General features: G+C 38.5%; 1 protein-coding gene across 2 annotated transcripts in view; it reads left to right on the forward strand.

Annotated features, from left to right (window-relative positions):
• ATRN (attractin) overlaps positions 1 to 25,115 on the forward strand; it is a 193,821-nt gene that overhangs the window by 19,452 nt on the left and 149,254 nt on the right. The gene's annotated exons all lie outside the window — the stretch shown is intronic.

Consider the following 25,115-nt stretch of genomic DNA (forward strand, 5'->3'; position numbering starts at 1 on the left):
TAGCCCAGGAACTGCTAATGATTGCAGTGATGGCTCTAGAAGTTTTGTACAGGAGATGGAGCCTTGAAGATGAGGAGCACAGTGGCCAGCCATCGGAAGTTGACAACAACCAATTGAGACCCGTCATCAAAGCTGATCCTTTTACAACTATACGAGAAGTGGCCAAAGAACTCAACAGCTGCCATTCTACGGTCATTTGGCATTTGAAGCAAATCGAAAGGTGAAAAAGCTCAATAAGTGGGTGCCTCATGACCTGACTGGAAATCAAAAATACTATTTTGAATTATTATCTTCTCTTATTCTATGAAACAACAATGAACCATTTCTTGATCAGATTGTAATATGCGATGACAAGTGGATTTTATATGACAGTCTGCGATGACCAGCTCGTGGTGGACTGAGAAGAAGCGCCAAAGCACTTCACAAAGCCAAACTTGCACCCAGAAAAGGTCATGGTCACTGTTTGGTGGTCTGCTGCCCATCTGATCTGATAAGCTATCTGAATCTATTACATCTGAGAGTATGCTCAGCAAATCAGTCAGATGCACCGAAAACTGCAATGCATGCAGCCAGCATTGGTTAACAGAGTGGGTCCAGTTTTTCTCCATGACAGTGCCTGACCACACACTGCCCAACCTTCACTTCAAAAGTTGAATGAATTGGTCTTTCAAGTTTTGCCTCATCTGCTGTATTCACCTGACCTCTTGCCAACTGACTATCACTCCAAGCATCTTGACAACTTTTTTGCAGGGAAAATGCTTCCACAACCAGCAGGAGGCAGAAAATGCTTTCCAAGAGTTGAATCCTGAAACACAGGTTTTTATGCTACATGAATAAACAAAATTCTATTTCTCATTGACAAAAATGTGTTGATTGTAAGGTTTCATATTTTGATTAATAAAGATATGTTTGAGCCTAGTTATAATGATTTAAAATTCACAGTACAAAACCGCAATTAGTTTTGTACCAACCTAATAGAATTTGCCTGTGAAGCCATTTGGTCCTGGAATTTTGTTTGTTGAAAGACTTTTTAATCAGTTTCAATTTCATTACTTGTGATTGGTCTGTTCATATTTTCTGTTTCTTTCTGGTTCAGTCTTGGAAAGTTGTACTCTCTTTTTGACTGCACTGGGTCCTTTTTGCTGCATGTGGACTTTCTCTAGTTGTGGCAAGCAGGGGCTACTATTCTTCAGTTGCGGTGCGTGGACTTCTCATTATGGTGGCTTCTTTTTCTTGGAGCACAGGCCTCTAGGTGTGCTGGCTTCAGTAGTTGAGGCACACAAACTCAGTCATTGTGGCTTGCGGGCTCTGGAGTGCTGTTCTAGCAGTTGTGGCACATGGGCTTTGTTGCCCCTTGGCATGTGGAATATTCTGGGACGAGTTATTGAACCTATGTCCCCTGCATCGTCAGGCGGATTCTTAACCACTGAACTATGAGGGGAGTCCAGAAGGTTGTACTTTTCTAAGAATTTGTACATTTCTTCCAGGTTGTCCATTTTATTGACATACAGTTGCTTGTATTAATAGTCTCTTAGGATCCTTTGTATTTCGTTTTTTTTTTTTTGATCCTTTGTATTTATATAGTGTCACTTGTAACTTGTCCTTTTTCATTTCTAATTTTATTAACTTTAATTCTCTCTCTTCTGATGAGTCTGGCTAATGTTTATCAATTTTGTTTATCTTCTCAAAGGACCAGCTTTTAGTTTCACTGATCTTTGTTTTTGTTTTCTTCGTTTGTTTTATTTCTGCTCTGATCTTTATGATTTCTTGCCTTCTACTAACTTTGTTGTTGTTCTTTCTCTAGTAGCTTTAGGTGTAAGGTAAGGTGGTTTATTTGAGATTTTTCTTGTTTCTTGAGGTAGGATTGTATTGCTATAAATTTTCCTATTAAAACTGCTCTTGCTGCATCCCATAGGCTATGGGTTTTTGTGTTTTCATTGTCATTTGTTTCTAGATACTTATTTCCTTTTGATTACTTCAGTGATCTCTTGGTTATTTAGCAGCATATTATTTAGGTCCATGTGTTTGTGTTTTTTTACAGTTTTTTTTTGTCCGGTGATTCTAACTTCATAGTGTTGTGGTTGGAAAAGATACTTGATATGATTTTAATTTTCTTGTTTACCAGGCTTGATTTCTGACCCAAGATGTGATCTATCCTGGAGAATATTCTGGGTGCACTTGAGAAGAAAGTATATTCTGCTGCTTTTGGATGGAATTTCCTGTATATAATAATTAAGTCTGTCTGGTCTAATGTGTCATTTAAGGCTTGTGTTTCTATATTAGTTATATGTCTAGATGGCCTATCCATTGGTATAAGTGGACTATTATAAAGTCCTCCATTATTATTGTGTTACTCACTTATGATTTCTCACTTTATGGCTGTTAGCACTTATGTATTGAGGTGCTCCTGTGTCTGGTGAATAAATTTTTATAATTGGTATATCTTCTTGGATTGGTCCCTTGATCATTATGTAATGTCCTTCCTTGTCTCTTGTCTTTAGTTTAAAGTCTATTTTGTCGGATATGAGTATTGCTGCTCTAGCTTTCTTTTGATTTCCATTTGCATGGAATATATTTTACATCCTCTCACTTTGAAAATGTATATGTCCCTGGGTCTGAAGTGTGTCTATTGTAGACAGCATATGTGTGGGTCTTGTTTTTGTATCCATTCAGCCAATCTGTATCTTTCGGTTGGAACATTATAGCATTTACCTTTAAGGTAATTATCAGTATGTATTGGAGTTTCCAGGTGGCACTAGTGGTAAAGAACCTGCCTTGCAATTTAGGAGACTTAAAGATGAGGGTTCAATCCCTGGGTGGAGAAGATCCCCTGGAAGAGGGCACGACAGCCCACTCCAGTATTCTTGTTTGGAGAATCCCATGGACGGAGAAGCCTGGCAGGCTACATACAGTCCATAGGGTCGCAAAGAGTCAGACACAACTGAAATGACTTAGCATGCACGCACATGTTGCTATTATATTTTCTTAATTGTTTGTGGTTGGTTTTTGTAGGTCTTTTTCTTCTCTAGTTTTTCCTGCCTAGAGAAGTTCCTTTAGCATTTGTTGTAAAGCTAGTTTGGTGGTGATGAGTTTTCTTGCCTTTTCTTGTCTGTAAAGCTTTTGATTTCTCTAAATCTGAATGAGTTCCTTGCTGAGTAGAGTAATCTTGGTTGTAAGTTTTTCCGTTTCATCACTTTAAATATATAGTGCTGGTTCCTTCTGGCCTGCAGAGTTTCTGCTGAAATATCAGCTGTCAACCTTATGGGGATTCCCTTGTATGTTATTAGTTGCTTTTCCTTTGTTGCTTTAATATTTTTACTTGCATTTAAGTTTTGTTAGTTTGATTAATTTGTGTCTTGGCATGTTTCTCCTTGGGTTTTTCCTGTTTGGGACTCTCTCTGCTGGACTTGGGTGACTGTTTCCTTTCCCATGTTAAGGAAGTTTCGACTCCAATGTCTTCAAATATTTTTCAGGCCCTTTTTCTTTCTCTTCTAATTAGAGACCTCTATAATTCTAATGTTGGTGCATTTAATGTTGCCCCAGAGGTCTCTGAGACTGTCCTTATATTTTTATTCTTTTTCTTTATTCTACTCCATGGCAGTCATTTCCATCATTCTTTCTTCCAGCTCACTCACCCGTTCTTCTGCCTCAGTTATTTTTCTATTGATTCATTCTCATATATTTTTCATTTGAGTTATTGTATTGTTCATCACTGATTGATTGTTCATTCCTTCTAGGCCCTCATTAAACGTTTCCCTGTTGCCTCATTTTGTCTATGTTTGGTCTCCTTTCTGCAGGCTGTAGTGTCACAGTTCTGTACTTTGCTTTTTCCTCTCTGCCCTCGCTGAACAGCGTATCTTAGAGCTAGTTTCATACCAGTACATTTGAAAAAAAGTTTCTCTGGTGTTCCATTGTATGGTTGTGTCTTAATTTATGTAAAGGTGTTGTTTGACCTTGTATACATGTCATTTCACATATTTCTGGGTCTTTTCTTTTTGAGGGAGGGGTCTGTCTGTCTTTACTTATTTGACTACATTGGGTCTTAGTTGTGGCATGCAGGATCTTCACTGCATCATGCGGGATCTTTTGTTGCCGTGCATAGACTCTCAAGTTGTGATGCATGGGCTCAGTAGTTGAGACAAACAGGCTCCAGAGTGTGAGGCTTCAGCAGTTGTGGCACATGGGCTTCAGAGTGCACAGGCTTATTACTTGCAGCACATGGCTTAGTTGCTCCATGGCATGTGGTAGCTTAATTCCCTGACCCGTGTCACTGTAAGGCAGATTCTTAACCACTGGACCACCAGGGAATTCCCTGGGTCTATCGTTAGGTTTAATTCTCAGAAGTAAAATTACTTCTTCAAAAGGGTATGTGCATTTTAGATTTTGATGGGTATTGCCAAAATGCTTTCCATAGAGATTTAGCCAATTTATATTACCAGTGGCAATTATGGCTTGTCTTAATAACTTTCTTATTTCTGTTGAAACAAATTTAAATTTTCATGTAGTCACTTTATCATTTTTTTTTCCTTTATGGCTTGTTCTTTTCTTTGTTATATTAAAAAAATTCCTTTCCTTTACTGACCCTGTTTGATTTTTCACTTTCTGATCTTTCATCTTCCTGCAGTTTATTTTTATATTTTATGTTTGTTGTAGTAACTTAATGCCACAGGACTGGAAAAGGTTAGTTTTCATTCCAATCCCAAAGAAAGACCATGCCAAAGAATGTTCAAACTACTGCACAGTTGCACTCAGTTCACATGCTAGCAAAGTAATGCTCAAAATTACATTACTTTGCCGACAAAGGTCTATATAGTCAAAGCTATGGTTTTTCCAGTAGTCATATATGTGATGTGAGAGTTGGACCATAACGAAAGCTGAGTGCCAAAGAATTGATGTTTTGAACTGTGGTGTTGGAGAAGACTCTTGAGAATCCATTGAACTGCAAGGAGATCAAACCAGTCATTCCTAAAGGAACTCAACCCTGAATATTCATTGGAAGGATTGATGCTGAAGCTGAAGCTCCAGTACTTTGGCCACCTGATGTGAAGACCTGACTCATTAGAAAAGACCCTGATACTGGGAAAGATGGAAGGCAGGAGGAGAAGAGGACGACAGAGGACGAGATGGTTGGATGGCATCACTGAATCAGTGGACATGAGTTTGACCACGCTGTTCCAGGAGACCACGAAGGACAGGAAAGCCTGATTGCTACAGTCTGTGGGATTGCAAAAAGGCAGACATGACTGAGTGACTGAACATCAGTAAATTAATTTTTTTGGTAACCAGTTGTCCCCGTCCCATTTACATAAATAGTATACTTCCCTCTACCCTTGCTGCCACATACAGATTTGAAATGTACCTTAGTTACATAAAACGTCAAACTTCCTTTTGTTGTTTTCAGCCCTTTGTTCCTTTTATTTTAACAAAAATCCTTGTTGAGATTTTTAATTCAAATTTCACCAGATACTGATATGTCATCTTTATGAATAGAGTCTTCTCATCTAGAACATGCTTTATATTTCCATTTATTTAGGTACATTTTATATCTTTAAGTAAATTCTTGTAACTTTTTTCAGAATGGTCTCACATACTTGTTTCTATTGGATTTACTCTTGGATATACAATTTTGTTGCTAATGCTAAACCTAATTGATTAGTATAGTAGATAGGAATGAAATTTTTAATTTTTATTACTTTTATCAGTGTTATCATTATAACAGTAAGGAGTATTTAGCTCATGAGTCTCTGTGGTTGTCTGGAAGACTTGGCTGATCTCTAGTGAACTTACCTGTTTGGGTCTAGGCATGAGCTTAGCTGGGCTTTCTGGTGGAGATGAGGTGTTACAACTCTCTAATCCTCCTTGAACCAGAAACTGTCTGATTCTTATAATCATTGTAGTAGGAAAGTGCAAAAGCAGGATTGATCTTCTCATATATTTAACTTATATCTAGGAAGCCTTACTAAATTCTTATAGTATTGATAGTTTGTGGATTCTCTTGTTTTCTGTGTTGTTATTTATGCTGCCAGTAAATTGTAATACTTTATTTCTGATCTGTTTACTCTGTGCTTCTTTTGTCTAATTACTGAATTGTTTAAGATCTATAGGACATTGTTGAATAGTCTTGTTTCTGACTTTAAAGAAATCTTCTAGAATAGTCCTCAGTAATCACAGAGCTTTTGTCCTTTAATCTGTTAATGTGTTAAATTACACTTACGGGCTTTCTAATGGTTTGACCATGCTCGCATTCCTGAGATGAACTCAGTTTAGCCAAGATACACTTTTTAATATAGGTTTTCTGGGTTTGTTATGGTAATATTTTATTTTGGATTTTTGCATCTATGTTCAGGAGCCTTTCTTTTGGCAAGGTATCAAATTTTGTCTCCTGTCTTTATTTTGTCTTTACTCTTAAATGCTAATGTGTTTGCAGACAGAATTTAAGACTCACCATAGAGAACTGGTCAGATCAGGGGGTTGGGCTAAGCTATTGCACAAGAATAAACTTGGAAGAGGAGAATTTGATCTAGGGCCTTGGCCTAGGGATAGAAGAGGGACAGAAATAAGAGTGGTTTTTTTTTGTTGGCTGAGTGACTGGGGTAAGGTAAAGGAAGAGTTGATAAGTTTTGAAAGATTGGGTGGATGATGATAAAATATCAGGGAAGAAAACCCAAAAGGTAAAAAGAAGTGGATTTAATTACTTAAATTTTTAATATAGGAATTACTGGTCTTAAAATGGGCCAAGCTTTGTGTTAGAAATACAGTTTGGGCAGTTGTCAGCATATAGATGATAGATGAAGCTGTGAATGCATGTGGGTTTACATTTAGGGGAATCATAGAGAATTGGATGCAGGACAAGTCCACTGACAGAGCCCAGGATTTGAGCAAAGGCATTGTCCCTTTTCCAGAGTCTTTTGAGGTAAATGATATATTATTTTTTTACATATGAGAGAAATCCATATTACTTTGTGGTAGTTTTGATTATCATTATGGATGAGTATAGTAGGATATCCTAAGCATTAAAGCATATAGCACTCATTTATAGTGACTACAGAGCATTATTTTTTTTTTTAATAATTATGACACATGCTTAATCTGTTACATTTTGGGACTATTAGTATAAATTTTCATGGTGAACTTTTCTCATTGTATGTTGACCTTAAAGAATTATTAGATCAAAAATGTTTAACTAAAGATGAAACTTTAGAATGTAGAAATATTTTTGCTATTGGTGTCAAAAATTTAGCCACTTACTTTAACACCTAGAAATCCCAAGATTATATGTGGAAGATTTGTTCTTAATTTGGAGTATGTATTAGACTCATTTGTGGAGCTGTTAAAGATGCGAATACAACGCTAGATCCCGTCTGAGAGTGGTTAATGTTGCAGCCCTATCATTCATCATCTGTCTTCTCAGGCTCTGTGAGTATTTTGATGCATGCCTCAGTTGAGAACCCTATATCATAGATTTGGGCAGGCGCTAAATATGTTAGTGCATTTTGTTTCTTTGTGACAGCAGAGGCCAGAATACCAGTAAGTTTGTTGATCTGTCCACTTCAGTGGGACCATTTGCATTTTTATGTCAACTTAAATTATGAAACAAAATTCAATAGCAAATTAGTCTAGGCTCAGGTCATTAAGAGGACTGATCAAATAAAATATGATATGTTCACACAATGGAGTACTATAAATGGAGAGCTATGAAAAGGACTGAGGATAATCGCCATATCAGCTATGTGGTCATCTCAAGACTATATTGTTAAGTGGAAAAAGCAAAGGGCAAAATAATGGCATTGTATGCCACTATTTTTCAAATAAAAGGGCTCTATAAATATATATACCTATATTTTTGTGTATATACATAGATGAATCAAAGGAATGATAAACCAAAAACTAAGGAAAATGGTTACTCTAAGGAAAGAGAAGGGAATGGGGTAGCAGAAACATGTGTAGAACCTAGACATCTGAATTTACTTTGTGGGTTGGGTTTAAGAATCATGCAAATATTTATTATAAACAAAGATGAAATAAATTGAGAGAAAAAAGCAATTCCTAAAAATCAAATGGAAACAGGAACGTGAATCTAAATGTATATCAAGTTTGAGGCTAAGCACATAGAGATTATCTTCCCTGGTGGCTCAACTGATAAAGAAACCACCTGCAGTGCAGGAGACCTGGATTCAGTCCCTGGGTTGGGAAGATCTCCTGGAGAAGGGAATGACAACTCACTCCAGTATTCTCGTCTGGAGAATCCCATGGACAAGGGAGCCAGGAGGGCTGTAGTCCATGGGGTTCCAAAGAGTTGGACACGAACTGAGGGACTAACACTTTCACATAGAGACTATTTCAAATGATTTTGAAGCGTAGTAAATTGGACATTGGGCTTCCCTGGTGGCTCAGTGGTAAAGAATCCACCTACAATGTAGGAGATGGAGGTTTTATTCCTGGGTTGGGAGGATCACCTGAAGAAGGAAATGGTAACCCACTTTAATATTCTTGCCTGGAAAATCCCACGGACAGAGGAGCCTGGCTATCCATGGGATCACAAAAGAGTTGGACACGGCTTAGCAACTAAACAAAAACAACAACAGTTTGGCTGTTTCTAATGGGATATACTTCCAAGGACAAAAAACTGCAAAGATATTATAAACAGTTTTTTGTAATCATATAATTGGTAGTGATATTGGTATTATTATTTTGCAGGTGTTTATTATAAAGTAAACAAGTAAATACTTATATTGGATTGAGTCCCTAGATTTTTGAATGGGAAAGAGATATAATCAGAGAAGTTGGGTAAGAATGTTAGGATCCTAAATTTGAGTTGAAAATGTCAGTATGATCTCATGATATATTTTTTCCTTTTAAAAAATGTATTATTTCCTAATTTTCTCTCCTGAAAAAATCTCAGAAATTAAGCTTGGTAGCATTAAGCACTTCTGGTGCCAGACTGTTCTCTAAATAATACTTTTGTTACTAGACAGAACGTAGGGGTACCTGGAAAAATGGCTTATTTCAGGTTGAAGTCAGAAAATATATAAGCCTGGAACATATTGTATCACATAACAAGCTACTGGGGAGATTTCTGATTCTGTCAGTGACAGAATAGCTTTTTCTAAGCCAGAACTCTAGCTGAAAACTAGAAAAGCTGGAAAAAAATTTTTTTAACGGCTGTGTAGAGTGAGCAAGGCAAACAGGGATAGAGGGATGAGGCTAACTTTTGGTATAGCTTTCCTCATAGAGGGATTAGTTGATATGAGGCATGTAGCTAAGAGGTTGAGTGGAAAGTGGTGGTGGAGAGACTGAGATTCTAAGCAGAGTTTTGGGTCAGTTCAGTTCAGTTACTCAGTCGTGTCTGACTCTGTGATCCCGTGGGCTATAGCACGCCAGGCTTCCCTGTCCGTCACTAACTCCCGGAGCTTGCTTAAACTCATGTCCATTGAGTTGGTGATGCCATCCAATCATCTCATCCTCTGTCATTCCCTTCTCCTCCTATCTTCAGTCTTTCCCAGCATCAGAATCTTTTCCAGTGAGTCAATTCTTTGTATCAGGTGGCCAAAGTATTGGAGCTTCAGCTTTAGCATCAGTCCTTTCAGTGAATATTCAGGACTGATTTCCTTTAGGATGGACTGGTTTGATCTCTTCACAGTCCAAGGGACTCTCAAGAGTCTTCTCCAACACCACAGTTCAAAAGCATCACTTCTTCGGCACTCAGCTTTATAGTCCAACTCTCACATCCATACATGACTACTGAAAAAACCATAGCTTTGACTAGATGGACCTTTGTTGGCAAAGTAATGTCTCTGCTTTTTAATATGCTGTCTAGGTTGGTCATAACTTTTCTTCCAAGGAGCAAGCGTCTTTTAATTTCATGGTTGCAGTCACCATCTGCAGTGATTTTGGAGCCCAAGAAAATAAAGTCTTTCACTGTTTCCATTGTTTCCCCATCTATTTGCCATGAAGTGATGGGACTGGATGCCATGATCTTAGTTTTTGAATGTTGAGTTTTAAGCCAGCTTTTTCACTCTCCTCTTTCACCTTCATCAAGAGGCTCTTTAGTTCCTTTTTGCTTTCTCCCATAAGGGTGGTGTCATCTGCGTATCTGAGGTTATTGATATTTCTCCCTGCAACCTTGATTCCAGCTTGTGTTTCATCCAGCCTGGCATTTCACATGATGTACTCTGCATATAAATTAAATAAGCAGGGTGACAGTATACATCCTTGATGTACTCCTTTCCCAATTTTGAACCAGTCCGTTCCATGTGCAGTTGTAACTGTTGCTTCTTGACCTGCACACAGACTTCTCAGGAGGCAGGTAAGGTGGTCTGGTATTCCCATCTCTAAGAATTTTCCACAGTTCGTTGTGATCCACACAGTCAAAGGTAGTCATGCAGAATTGGGGGATGAAATTGGAGTTGAGTGCTTGCCAAGAAATAGGGCACTAGAAAACACCGCAGGCTTTTAGTTGGGAACCCTGAAGGATAGGCTGTACTTCATGCTTAAGGGTGAACCCAAAATAGATCAGCTCTCACAAGCTGAAGGCAAGCTTTCAAATCACCTCAGTCCTTGATTGGATTAAGATCTGTTCCTAGCTTTGTTGCTTGCTGGAAGCAGATGTAAATCTTCTCTGGAGGAAGACGGTATCATCAGTCACTGATTCAGGTTATCTGTATAGTTTTTATATTCTTAGTGATAATATAAAATATATTTATATGTAACTATATGTAATATGCTGCTAAGCCACTTCAGTCATGTCTGACTCTGTGCGACCCCACAGACAGCAGCCCACCAGGCTCCCCCATCTCTGGGATTCTCCTCGCAAGATATAGCATGTTAAATATTTATAAAGCTTAGTCTGTCATTCAATTAAAAAATAACCAGAAATGTAAAATGAAAGAACTGAATGAAAATCAAAAGAGAAAATAGATAATTGTGAAGACTCATAGGGATACATCCAGGACAGATAAGATGGTATATACCCATTTTTCCCATATAAATCCAACTATAAGTCCTGGAATTGGTGCAGAAGACAACCAAAGAACTGTGAATGGTCCTAGAAAGGTGAGCTGGTTTGGGACCATAGGACTGAAAGAATAGCCTAGCCATAGGACATTTTGCATTTGCCCCGCAAAAGAAGGCTACCTAGATCTAGTGTTTCCTGAGTCCCTGTAACCCAGAAACAGAACACTTTCCAGGTAGTTTTTGCCTCCCTCAAATCAAACGGGAGTCCCTCTGTAAACATCGTGCAAATATGATACCGTTGCCGAGGGGGATCAGTTATGAGCCCTCACTGAATATGAGTGCTGAGAAGAAGCACACTCCTTCCCCACCTGTCCTGAGACTTCTTTCACTGAGAGGTATCAAGGCAGGTAGGCAGAACTGACAAGAGAGACTCTGCTAGCAAGCATTCTAGTCTGGGACGCATCTTTGTCCTTGAAGGCTTGGTATTCTCCTCTCCAACCCAGAGACCCCAAAGTGGGCACTACTGGCAAAAAGAACACAGCTACAAGTGGCCTATTCCATAGTTTCTTTGCCTATATAGGCCTGAGCTATTGCTCCCAATCCAGGAGACACAGGGGCAGATGGTTGGAACTGGCAAGAGGGATCCAGTTATTACAAGGGGCACATTCAGGGAACCGTCTTTGTCTCTGTGGGCTCAAACTTGCCTTTTCTACTCAGAGACACTGGGAAGCTGAGGGGCAACTTTGGCCTATCACAGCCTTTCCTCACCTAGAGAATCTTGGCTACTTGGCTTGGGGAAACTCCTTTTGCCCTGACAGGCAGCACCCTCAGGGACCAGCAGGCGCCTAGTGGCAACAGATAGACAAAGCACGCCAAATAATACCACAAAGGCTCTGAAAATTAACCTGTCATTTGAACAGCAGCCCAGAAAAGTAGGCCAAGATCCACATGCTAAAACTATACAGGGTGACGGTCTACTGAAATAAAAGATTTAATGTTTATAACCCCTATGCTAGTGCTGTGTAACGTGCTAGACAGAACGTTCAAGATACAATAGACAATAGAAAATCACTCGTTCTATCAATAACAAAAGAAACTGCAACTAGAATCAGAAAAGATAATAAACACCAAAATGATGAATCAGATGTTGGAATTTTCTGAGAAGAATTTTAAACTAGCTGTTATAAAAATGCTTCAAAATCAGTTAAAAATGTCTTGAAACAAATAAAAAACAAAAATCTTAGCAACATACCAAATAAAATTCATTAGAATAAAATTTTAAATGACATTTGAGAGAACCAAATGGAAATTTTAGAACTGAAAAAGACAGTAACAGCAACAGCAGAAAAAGTGGCTGTATGGGCTCAATAGTAGAATGACAGTCATTAATAGATGGTAGAATCACTGGATTTGAGAACAAAATCATAGAATTCACCCAGTCTAAACAGAAAGCAGACTAGAAAAAATGATCTATGGGACAAAAGATAGAGCATTTATGTGACTGAAAGTCCCAGAGGGAAAAGGGAAAGAGAATGAGGCTGAAAGAGTATTTGAAAGAAATATGGCTGAAAAGTTACCAAATTTGACAAAAGAAACAATCTACAGACCCAAGAAACTGCAAATCACATACAGCATAAACCCAAGGAAATCTATACCAAATGTATCAAAATTAAACTCTTAAAATCTAAAGGCACAGCTGTATGTCTCAGGAATCTCAAACAGGGGCTCTGTATCAACCTAGAGGGGTGGGGTGGAGAGGAAGATGGGAGGGACAGTCAAGAAGGAGGGAATATTTATATATACCTATGGTTCATTCATGTTGAGGTTTGACAGAAAACAACAAAATTCTGTAAAGCAATTATCCTTCAATTAAAAAACAAAATTTAAAAAATATCTAAAGGCACAGGATACAAGATTAAAATACAGAAGTCAATTGCTTTCCTGTATATCAGCAAGAGATAGAATTTGAATTCAGAAAAAAATGCCATTTATATCAGTACTATCAAAAGTGAAATATTTAGGTATGCATCTTAACAATATATATATATATAAGATCTGTGTGAAGAACTCTACAAAACTCTGATGAACCAATCAAAGAACTAAATAAATGGAGAGATGTTACCTGTGGATAGAGAGATTCAATCTTATCAGGATATCATTTCTTCCCAACTTTACCTATAAATTCAGTGTAATCCCATTCAGAATTTTAGCAAATTATTTTGTGAATATAAAAAAACTGATTCTAAAGTTTATATGGCAAAATGAGAAACCCAAAATAGCCAACACAGGATTAAAGGAGGAGAGCAAAGTGGGAAGGCTGATGCTACCCGATAGCAAAGCTTACTGGAAAGCTACAGTGGTACCATCAGAAATTGTGGTATTGGCGAAAGAACAGGCAAATAGATAAGTGGAACAGAATAGAGGGCCAGAAACCTGAAGGTAAAGAAAAGAAATCTTGAAAGTGGACAGATAGAAATGATGCAGTTATCTATGGAAGTAACAAACCAATTCACATAACAATAGATTTCTCATCTGAAACCATGGGCGCCAGTAGAAGTGGCACAATATTTAAAACGCTGAAATAAAAGAATTGTCCATTGTGAATTCTGTATCTGGCACAGTTGTCACTCAGGAATTAAATGGAAATAAAAACATTCTCAGTTGATGAAAACCTAAACGAAGTTGTTGCTAGCAGACCTAAAGAAATAATAAAAGATCAAATCTTGGAGCATCAGGAAAGAAGAAACAATGAAGAGAGCAATAGAAGGAACAAATAGATGCTTATAATCCTTTTCCTCCTGAGTTTTAGCAGTCATATTTGATGATTGAATCTAAAACATAGAACTATCTGAGACTAAATATGATGATACTTAAGATAGTAATGATAAAGGACTTAAATGAAAGTGAGGTTTCCATATTTCAATCAGAATAGTAAAATGTTATTACCAGTTTTGTTGTTCAGTTGCTAAATCATGTCTGACTGTTTGCCACCCCATGGACTGCAGCATGCCAGGCCTCCCTGTCCATCACCAACTCCCAGAGCTTGCTCAAACACATGGCCATTGAGTCAGTGACGCCATCCAGCCATCTTATCCTCTGTTGTCCCCTGTGGAGGCTTGGGTTGAAAGTTTGGCCTCAGGCCAAGCAACAAGGAGGGAACACAGCCCCACCCATCAACAGAAAATTGGATTAAAGATTTACTGAGCACGGCCCCGCCCATCAGAACAAGACCCAGTTTCCTCCACAGTCAGTCTCTCCAACATCTGGAAGCTTCCATAAGCCTCTTATCCTTATTCGTCAGAGGGCAGACAGAATGAAAACCACAGTTACAGAAAACTAACCAAACTAATCACATGGATCACAGCCTTGCTTGTCTAACTCACTGAAACTGTGAGCCATGCTGTGTAGGTCCTCCCAGGACGGACAGGTCTTGGTGGAGAGTTCTGTCAAAACGTGGTCCAGTGGAGAAGGGAGTGGCAAACCACTTCAGTATTCTTGCCTTGAGAACCTCATGAACAGTATGAAAAGGCAAAAAGAAGAGAACACTAGTCTTCCCCATTCTATTGTTTTCCTCTATTTGCATTGTTCATTTAAGAAGGCCTTCTTATCTCTCCTTGCTATTCTACATTAAGTTGGGTATATTTTTCTCTTTCTCCCTTGCCTTTGATTCTCTTTTTTACTCAGCTATTTGTAAAAGCCTCCTCAGACAACCACTTTGTCTTGGATTTTTTTCCTTTGGGATGGTTTTGGTCACTGCCTCCTGTACACTGTTACAAACCTCAGTCCATAGTTCTTCAGGTTCTGTTTCAGTTCAGTCGCTCAGTCGTGTCTGACTCTTTGTGACCCCATGGAATCGCAGCACGCCAGGTCTCCCTGTCCATCACCATCTCCCGGAGTTCACTCAGACTCACGTCCATCGAGTCAGCGATGCCATCCAGCCATCTCATCCTCCGTCGTCCCCTTCTCCTCCTGCCCCCAATCCCTTCCAGCATCAGAGTCTTTTCCAATGAGTCAACTCTTCGCATGAGGTGGCCAAAGTATTGGAGCTTCAGCTTTAGCATCATTCCTTCCAAAGAAATCCCAGAACTGATCTCCTTCAGAATGGACTGGTTGGATCTCCTTGCAGTCCAAGGGACTCTCAAGAGTCTTCTCCAACACCACAGTTCAAAAGCATCAATTCTTCGGCGCTCAGCCTTCTTCACAGTCCAACTCTCACATACATACATGACCACAGGAAAAACCATAGCCTTGACTAGACAGACTTTAGTCGGCAAAGTAATGTCTCTGCTTTTGAATATACTATCTAGGTTGGTCATAACTTTTCTTCCAAGGAGTAAGTGTCTTTTAATTTCATGGCTGCAGTCACCATCTGCAGTGATTTTGGAGCTCCCCAAAATAAAGTCTGACACTGTTTCTACTGTTTCCCCACCTATTTCCCATGAAGTGATGGGACTGGATGCCATGATCTTCGTTTTCTGAATGTTGAGCTTTAAGCCAACTGTTTTCGCTCTCCTCTTTCACTTTCATCAAGAGGCTTTTTAGCTCCTCTTCACTTTCTGCCATAAGGGTGGTGTCCTCTGCATATCTGAGGTTATTGATATTTCTCCTGGCAATCTTGATTCCAGCTTGTGTTTCTTCCAGTCCAGCGTTTCTCATGATGTACTCTGCATAGAAGTTAAGTAAGCAGGGTGACAATATACAGCCTTGATGTACTCCTTTTCCTATTTGGAACCAGTCTGTTGTTCCATGTCCAGTTCTAACTGTTGCTTCCTGACCTGCATACAGATTTCTCAAGAGGCAGATCAGGTGGTCTGGTATTCCCATCTCGTTCAGAATTTTCCACAGTTTATTGTGATCCACACAGTCAAGGGCTTTGGCATAGTCAATAAAGCAGAAATAGATGTTTTTCTGGAACTCTCTTGCTTTTTCCATGATCCAGGGGATGTTGGCAGAATCTGTCTACCAGACTAATCCCCTGAATCTACTCGTCACCTTTGATTTAGGTCATATCTGAATGGTCAAGTGGTTTTCCCCTGAAAGTGAAAGTGAAGTCGCTCAGTCGTGTCTAACTCGTTGCAACCCTGTGGACTGTAGCCTACCAGGCTTCTCCGTCCATGAGATTCTCCAGGCAAGAATACTGTAGTGGGTTATGATTTCCTTCTCCAGGGGATCTTCACGAACCAGGATTGAACCCGGGTCTCCCTTATTGGAGGCAGACGCTTTAACCTCTCAGCCACCAGGGTCTGATTTTCTCCTAGTTTCTTCAATTTAAGCCTGAATTTTGCAACAATGAGCTGATGATCTGAGCCAGTCAGCTCCAGGTCTTGTTTTTACTGACTTTATAGAGCTTCTCCATCTTTGGCTGCAAAAAACATAATCTGATTTTGGTATTGAGCATCTGGTGATGTCAATGTGTAGAATCATCTGTGTTGTTGGAAAAGGGTGTTTGCTATGACCAGTGTGTTCTCTTGACAAAACTGTGTTAGCCTTTGCCTACATTTTGTACTCCAAGGTCAAACTTGCCTATTACTCCGAGTATCTCTTGACTTTGTACTTTTGCGTTCCAATCCCATGATGGAAAGGACATCTTTTTGGTGCTAGTTCTAGAAAGTTTTGTAGGTCTTCAGAGAACTGGTAAGCTTCAGCTTCTTTGGCATTAGTGGTTATGGCATAGACATGGATTATGGTGATGTTGAATGGTTTGCCTTGGAAGTGAGCCGAGGCCATTCTGTCATTTTTAGGATTGCATTCAAGTACTGCATTTCAGACTATTTTGTTGACTATGAGGGCTACTCCATTTCTTCCAAGGGATTCTTGCCCACAGTAGTATTAATAGTTATAATGGTCATCTTAATTAAGTTCACCCATTCCTGTCCATTTTAGTTCAGTGATTCCTAATATGTTGATGTTCACTCCTTCATCTCCTGCTTGACCACCTCCAATTTACCTTGATTCAGTGGACCTAACATTCTAGGTTCCTGTGCAATATTGTTTACAGCATTGGACTTTACTTTCACCACCAGACACATCCACAACTGAGCATCATTTCCACCTTGGCCTAGCCTCTTCATTCTTTCTGGAGCTGCTAGTAATTGCCCTCTGCTCTTCCCCAGTCGCATATTGGACACCTTCCGACCCGGGGGGGTCATCTTTTGGTATCACATCTTTTTGCCTTTACATACTGTTCATGAGGTCCTCCAGGCAAGAATACTGGAGTGGATTGCCATTTCCTTCTCCAGTCGACGACGTTTTGTTAGAACTCTTCACCATGACTTGTGCATCTTAGATGGCCCTGCACAGCATGCCTCATAGCTTCATTGATTTATGCCAGTCCTTTTGCTACCTCAAGGCTGTGATCTATGAAAGGGTATTAGTAGTTACCATAGATATACTAATTACCTTAAGTATAAAAGCAGCTTGGATGAAAAAATATGACCAAGTTATGCAGCTTGTGGGAAAGTCACTTCAAGTTCAACAGTGTAGGTAGGTGGGGAGCAAAAGGATGGAAAAACTATAACATATAAACATTACTTTTAAAAAGAGCAGGAATGGCTTTACCAATACTTGATAGGTTAGATATTAGAGTATAGGAAATTACCAGAAACAGAGAGATATTACAGAAAGATAAAAAATAACAGTTAACCATTGGCAAGGATTAAGAAAGGTAGTGTATAAAGAAGACAGGAGAGGAATGTGAGGAAGCCTTGTATTGTTAGAACTGTCTTGACTAGTGGTGGATACATGAATACACAGGTGACAGAATTGTATAGAACTTACACACCCACATGTACATACATGAGTATAAGTAAAATTGTAGAAATCTGAATAAGATTGATTTATCAATGTCAGTATTGTGGTTGTGATATTTATTATAATGTAGTTCTGAAGAATATCTCCATTTAAGGAAATTGGGCAAAGTATACAAAGAATCACTGCATTAACTGTATATGAATACATTATTTCAACTAAAATTTAAATTAAGTTATTTTTTTAAAGGCTCAGGGAGACTAGGAAGAAATGACAACTAAACATGCTTTTGGTTCATGTTTTGTCATGGTTGGATTCAGACTACACTTCCTTGGCCAGGATGCTGCTTGGGTGTGGAGGTGTATCCTCAGGTGTCACTTCTAGAGGCATACAGTGCCTGTCTGTCCCTTACTTTTAATATAAATTTTATTTTCCTTTATGAGTTATTATCTTATTTTCCCACTAATTCTTCCTATAACTATTAAGTAGTATTGGGGAGACACTTTGTAAGACTGTGCACATAGCCTGCTCCACATCAGATTATCTTCCAGCTTTTTACATCTATGATGTTAAAAATAACTAATAACTAATATTCACTCAGTAGTTAACAAAAGAAAGATTTGAAAACACTTGGCCTAACTGACATATAGAGTATAGTGCACTATACAGTGACTGTATTCTTCTAATGTTCATTAATTGAAGAAAAAAATCACTCTGGTAATTTGAAAATATTTCAAACTGAATTATAATGAATATATTTTATCTTAAAGTTTGAGGATAGCACTAGTGCCTTGGTGAGAATGAAAGTTACAACTTTGAATGCATATATTAAAAAGGAAAGATTGAATTAGTGGTCTGAATTATCAACTCAGAAAAATAGTAAAAACACTTCAAAATATGCTAGAAAGTTAGAATGAAATAGATGAGAAGTTTATTTAATATGAAAGATATAAATAGAGCAGTTTAATAAAGGTAAGCATTAAAAGACTACTAAAGTTGATAAACTGCTAGAGAGGTTGATAAAGAGAAAATAAATAGAAATTACTGATAACAGTGATAATAAAGGGACCATCACTATAGATCCTTACAGACATTGAAAAATCACACGAGGATATTATTACGTTTATTCCAATAAATTTAGAAAAATGTAGATGAAATGGCAAACTTTAGTAAAACTAACTTACTAAAAAGAAGACTTTAGGCTCAGATGTCTTCAATAGTGAATTCTTACAAACTTTTTTAGGAGAAATAGCACCAGTGTTACACAGACTCTTCTAAGCCTAAGGAAAAGAGGTGAAATTCCTTGTTTTTATGCGTCCAGCATACGTTTGTCATCAAAACCTGATAAGGGATGGAAACAGCAGGTCAGTCTAACTTACCAAACATATTAAAAAAAAACAAAATATTTGCCAACTACGTCCAGCAAAATATAAAAAGAATATTGACCAAATTGGATTTATTTGAGAAATTAAAGTAGATTTAACAGAATAAACGAGAAAAACCAAACGATCATTTCGTTAGATGGACAGTTCTTTTAAGAATTAGAGTTCAGGACTCATTAGTGGTTAAAAAAAATTGTTTAAAGGATGGAAAAATACTTTCTTAATCTAATAAAGATTTCATACAGAGAAATTAGGGTAAATATCACAGTGTATGGTAAAATAGTGAAAACTTTCTCCTGAGATAGGGAACAAGACAGGGATATTTACCATCACCAGTTCTTTTTCATTGTAGTAATGGAGATCTTATCCAGTTGCAATAAGATAAGAAAATAATAAAATATAATAAAAACATTAGAAAGGAAAAAATGAAATGGTCATTTTTGGTAGGGAATATGTCTGTATTGATCATAGCTTTTGCCTAGGATAACCAGAAGAATCATGTTCCCATCATAGAGGTGAAAATTTTTTTTGTTAAAAATATATATAGGTGGCATTTAAATCTTTGGAGGCAATTTGAGATCAGCTTACCTAGTTAGTTTAGGTTGAGTAGTAGACTGAGATTGGAGCCTTGGGTCATTCCTACAATTAGATACTGGGAAAAGCAGTTGGACTTATTAAAGAGGACTGAGAAGAAGCTGCCTGTGAGTCCAGAGTATAGGGTTTGATTTGGTAAACCAAGTGGAGAAAGTGTTTTAAGAAAGAGGGAGGTGCCCCAATTTCAGACTGTACTGTGAGCTGTGGTAATAGAGCAGTGTGGTACTGGCACAAAAATAGACGCAGTGAAACAGAACAGATCAATGAAACAGAGTAGAGCCCAGAAATGAGCCCATACTTACATAGGCAATTATCTGTGATAAAGGAAGCAATAATGTACAATAGGGAAAAAACAGCCTCTTTAATAAATGGTATTATGTGATGAAAACTGGACAGTTACATGCAAAAGAATCAAACTGGACTACTGTCACACCATGCACAAAAATAAATTCAAAATGGAGTAAAGACTTAAATATTAAGACACAAAACCATAAAATTACGAGAAAACATAGGCAGTATGCTCTTTGACATCAATTTTGTTTGTTTGTTTTTTTTTTTTTGATATGTCTCCTCAGGCAAGGGAAACAAAAGCAAAAATAAACAGATTCGATTACATCAATCTAAAGATCTTTTGCACAGTGAAGGAAACTATTAAGAAAATGAAAAGGCCACTTACTGAATAAGAACATATTCACAAATGTTATTTTCAATATAGTATTAATATCCAAAATATACAAAGAACTCATACAGTTCAACATGAAAAAACAACCTGACTAAAAAATGGGTCAGTTCAGTTCAGTCGCTCAGTCCTGTCCACCTCTTTGGGAAGCCATGGACTGTAGCACACCAGGCCTCCCTGTCCATCACCAATTCCCAGAATATACTCAAACTTATGTCCATCAAGTCGGTGATGCCATCCAACCATCTTCTCCTCTGTCGCCCCCTTCTCCCGCCTTCAATCTTTCCCAGCATCAGGGTCTTTTCCAGTGAGTCAGCTCTTTGCATCAGGTGGCCAAAGTATTGGAGTTTCAGCTTCAGCATCAGTCCTTCCAATGAATATTCAGGACTGATTTCCTTTAGGATGGACTGATCGGATCTCCTTGCTGTCCAAGGGACTCTCAAGAGTCTTCTCCAGCACCACAGTTCAAAAGCATCAGTTCTCCGGCACTTAGCTTTCTTTGTAGTCCAACTCTCACATCCGTACATGACTGCTGGAAAAACCATAGCTTTGACTGTTTGGACCTTTGTTGGCAAAGTAATGTCTCTGCTTTTTAATACAGTCTAGATTCGTCATAGCTTTTCTTTCAAGGATCAAGCATCTTTTAATTTCATGGCTACAGTCACTGTCCACAGTGATTTTGGAGCCCAAGAAAATAAAGTCTGTCACTGTTTCCATTGTTTCCACATCTATTTGCCATGAAGTGTTGGGACCAAATGCCATGATCTTAGTTTTTTGAATGTTGAATTTTAAGCCAACTTTTTCAACTCTCCCTCTCACCTTCACCAAGGGGCTCTTTAGTTCATCTTTGCTTTCTGCCATAAGGGTGGTGTCGTCTGCATATCTGAGGTTGTTGATATTTCTCCTGGCAATCCTGATTCCAGCTTGTTCTTCATCCAGCCCGACATTTTACATGATGTATTCTGCAAAGAAGTTAAATAAGTAGGGTGACAGTATACAGCCTTGATGTACTCCTTTCTCAGTTGTCAACCAGTCTGTTGTTACATTTGCTGTTCTAACTTGCTTCTTGACCTGCATACAGGCCTCTCAGGAGACAGGAAAGGTGGTCTGGTATTCCCATCTGTTGAAGAATTTTCCACATTTTGTTGTGACAGTCAGAGGCTTTGGTGTAGTCAGCAAAGCAGAAGTAGATGTTTTTCTAGAATTCTTTTCTAGAATGCTTTTTCTATTATTCAGTGGATGTTGGCAATTTGATCTCTGATTCCTCTGTCTTTTCTAAATTCAGCTTGAACATGTGGAAGTTCTCCGTTCACATACTATTGAAGCCTAGCTTGGAGAATTTTCAGCATTACTTTGCTAGCATGTGAAATGAGTGCAATTGTGTGTCAGTTTGAACATTCTTTGGCATTGCCCTTCTTTGGGATTGGAATGAAAACTGAAAACAGATTGAAGATTCCTCAGAAGTTAAAAATAGACTATTATATGATCCAGCAGTTCTACTTCTGGGTATTTATCCAAATGAAAGAAAACACCAGTTAGAGATTATACATATGTATCCCTATGTTCATTGCAGCATTATTTACAATAGCCAAGATATGGAAGCAACCTAAGTGCCCATCAGTAGATGAATGGATAAAGATGTGGCATGTATGTATATTGTGTGTGTGTGTATTCATTCCGAGTTTTTGTGACCCATGGACTGTAGCCCGCTGGGTTCCTCTGTCCATGGAATTTTCCAGGCAGGAGGACTGGAGTGGTTTGCTATTTAATACTCTTTGGCATCTACCTGACCTAGGGATCAAACTCACGTCTCTTGCGTCTCCTGCATTGGCATGCAGATTCTTTACCACTGCACCACCTGGGATGGAGTATTATTCAGCCATAAAAAAAAGAAATCTTGCCACTTGTGACAACATGGAGTGTATTACACGAAGTGAAATAAGAGAAAGACAAATACTGTATGAGTTCACTTGTATGTAGAATCTAAAAAGAAAAACAAATGAACAAATATAAGAAAACAGTTGTAGATGCCGAGGACAAACAGGTGGTTGATAAAGGAGATGAGAGTGGAAGAGGAGAAAAATAAGTGAAGGCGATTAAAAGGCACAAACTTATCATTGCAAATGACTCATGGGTATGAAATGTACTGTGTGAAGAATATAGTCAATAACTATATAATATCTTGGTATGATGAGATTGTAACTAGGCTTATCATTATCATTTTGAAATGGATAGAAATATCAAAACACTGTTTTGTGTAACAGGAACTAACATGCGTTATAGTTCTATTATACTTCAAAAACAAACAGGAAAAGAGATCAGATTTGTGGTTACTAGAGGCAGGGCGTGGAGGGTGGTGGAATTAAATGAAAATAGTCAAAAGGTACAAATTTTTAGTTATAGATAAGGAAGTACTAGGGATATACAACATGATATATTAACACTGCTGATTGTTATATATAAAAGTTATTAGACTAAATCCTAAGTGTTCTCATCATAGGGAAAAACTTAATTTTCTGTTTCTTTAATGTTGTGTCTATATGAGGTGATAGATGTTTGGTAAATTTATTGTGATAATTTTGTGAAGTATGTAAGTCAAATAATCATGGTGTATACCTTTAACCTATAGAGTGCTATATTTCAATTATATCTCAAGAAAATTGGAAGAAAGCATAATATTAAATGCAAAAAAAGAGGAAGTAATCAGCTATTTCAAGTGTTGAATTAAGAAGGGATCTGAAAATTTACCCCTCTGTACCTTAACAAAAGGATTTCAGAGGAGGGGTGAGGGTTAGACCCCATTGGAATGGGGTTAAGATATTAGGAGGTAAGAGTGTTGTCAGTGAGAGTAGATGATTCTTTTTTTGGTTGTGCTGAGTCTTCATTGCATTGTGCCAGCTGTTCATTGCAGCAGATGGGCTTTCTCTGCTTGCAGCATGCTGGCTTCTGGTTGTAGAGCTCGGGCTCTAGAGTGTGCAGATGCAGTAGGTGGGGCATGTGGGCTCTCTGGTTGTCACACATGGACTCAGCGTGCTGGCTGAGCATGCTGGCTCTCTAGCTGGGGTGCGGGCTTATTGGTCCTACAGTATGTGGGATCTTAGTTCCCTGACCAAGAATTGAACCTGTGTCCCCTGAACAGGAAGGCAGAACCACTGGACCACCAGGGAAGTCCCTAGTCTTTTTTTGGGGTGGGTGGGAGGCTGCACTGCACAGCTTGCAGGATCTTAGTTCCCTGTTCAGGGATTGAACTCACACCCTTGACAGTGAAAACAGGTAGTTCTAACCACTGGACCACCAGGGATTTCCCAAGAGTAGATAATTCTTCTTAAGAAGACTTTTGATGTAAATGTAAGAAAAGAAAGTAGGCAGAAGATGATAGGTGAATTTATTTTTTTTTTTTAAGAAGGAAATCCAACAGCTTGTCTTATGCTGATCCAGTAGATAGGCAGAGTATAGCATAGGTTTAGAATTAGGTTTGTTCTGGTGAGGCCCTTGATTGAGTAGTGTTTTAAGAATTCTGGACCCAGGTAAGGGGTGTGACCCTATCCATTGTAACTAGGGGAAAGCAAAGTACTTGCATTAAAGTAATGGAAGCAAATGTAGGTCTCTCCTGATTTATTTCTTCTTTGCCCAGCTATTCACTTTGTATTATTAGGATGCCAGACATACTTCTAGACACTAGGAATAATGAATAGAACAGACAAAAGTCCTTGTTGTCATGAAATGTATATTCCACTGGAGGTGAATAGACATGAAACAGTGGAGTAATCAGAGGATCATCAGCTAAAATTGAAGAAAAGGAAGAGGGTTTGGAAAGTGAACGATAATAAGGGATAGCAGTGAATTGGCCAGGGATGTGAAAGAATTGGTTTTCCCACAGTGCTGGGAACCTCCTTGAGAAATGTGTTTCTAAGTATGGAGTGAGACCAGTGAGCACACTGTTTTGTCTCTAGCCTTATTTAGCTGCTTGGTTTCATATACAGAGTGAACAGAGAGTTGGATTCAACCAGCTTTTGCCATGTGTATATAATGTATCTTAAGATGCCACTGAATGTAAAATATACCTGTATCTTGTGTACTTCTGAGAAAAAAAAATAATCATTTAAACTGCATGTTTTATAATGCATCCTGATTTCTGAGCTGTTAAGAGAAACATGTTTATCTTGGAGTTGGTGAAATAGGTAGTTGGGATGCTTTCAGTTAGAAGCAAAAGAAAACCCAGACTCAGATGGGCTTTAACAGTAGAGAGGAAAAACATAGAAAGAAGCCTGAATGAGATTTGTTTCCCTGACTCTCCTAACTGCAAGCTCCATGCTTCTGTTGAAGCAGCTTGCTGTGGGGACCTATAGGAAACTCTGGGATCGAAATTCTGTTGTGATTCTTTTAGACACAGAAGGCAGTGTAGCTGGGCCAGTGAAGCAAGGTGCAGGGGTCACAAAGTTGCAGATCTGGAAACACAATGTTGCATCCATGGAGTGCAGTAGGTCTTTCTCACTTACAGAGTCCAGTGTATTGCTGAAGGGATGTATTGTTAAGGCTGTGGGAGTGCTGGGAGACCTGAGAGCAGAAAATATTTATACCTAGATGATGGAAGTCTAATATGATGTAACCACTTAGGAGACACTTTGGCAGTTTCTTTAAATTTAGGTGTGTATCTATACTTCGATATGGTGATTCCTTTTTTTAGTATATATTTGTCCTAGAGAAATGTCCATACAAAGGCTTGTACACAAGTGTTCTTAGCAGCTTTGTTCGTAAGC

Source organism: Oryx dammah, unplaced genomic scaffold (genome assembly GCF_014754425.2).
Source record: "Oryx dammah isolate SB20612 unplaced genomic scaffold, SCBI_Odam_1.1 HiC_scaffold_10, whole genome shotgun sequence".
Taxonomy (NCBI): Eukaryota; Metazoa; Chordata; class Mammalia; order Artiodactyla; family Bovidae; genus Oryx; species Oryx dammah.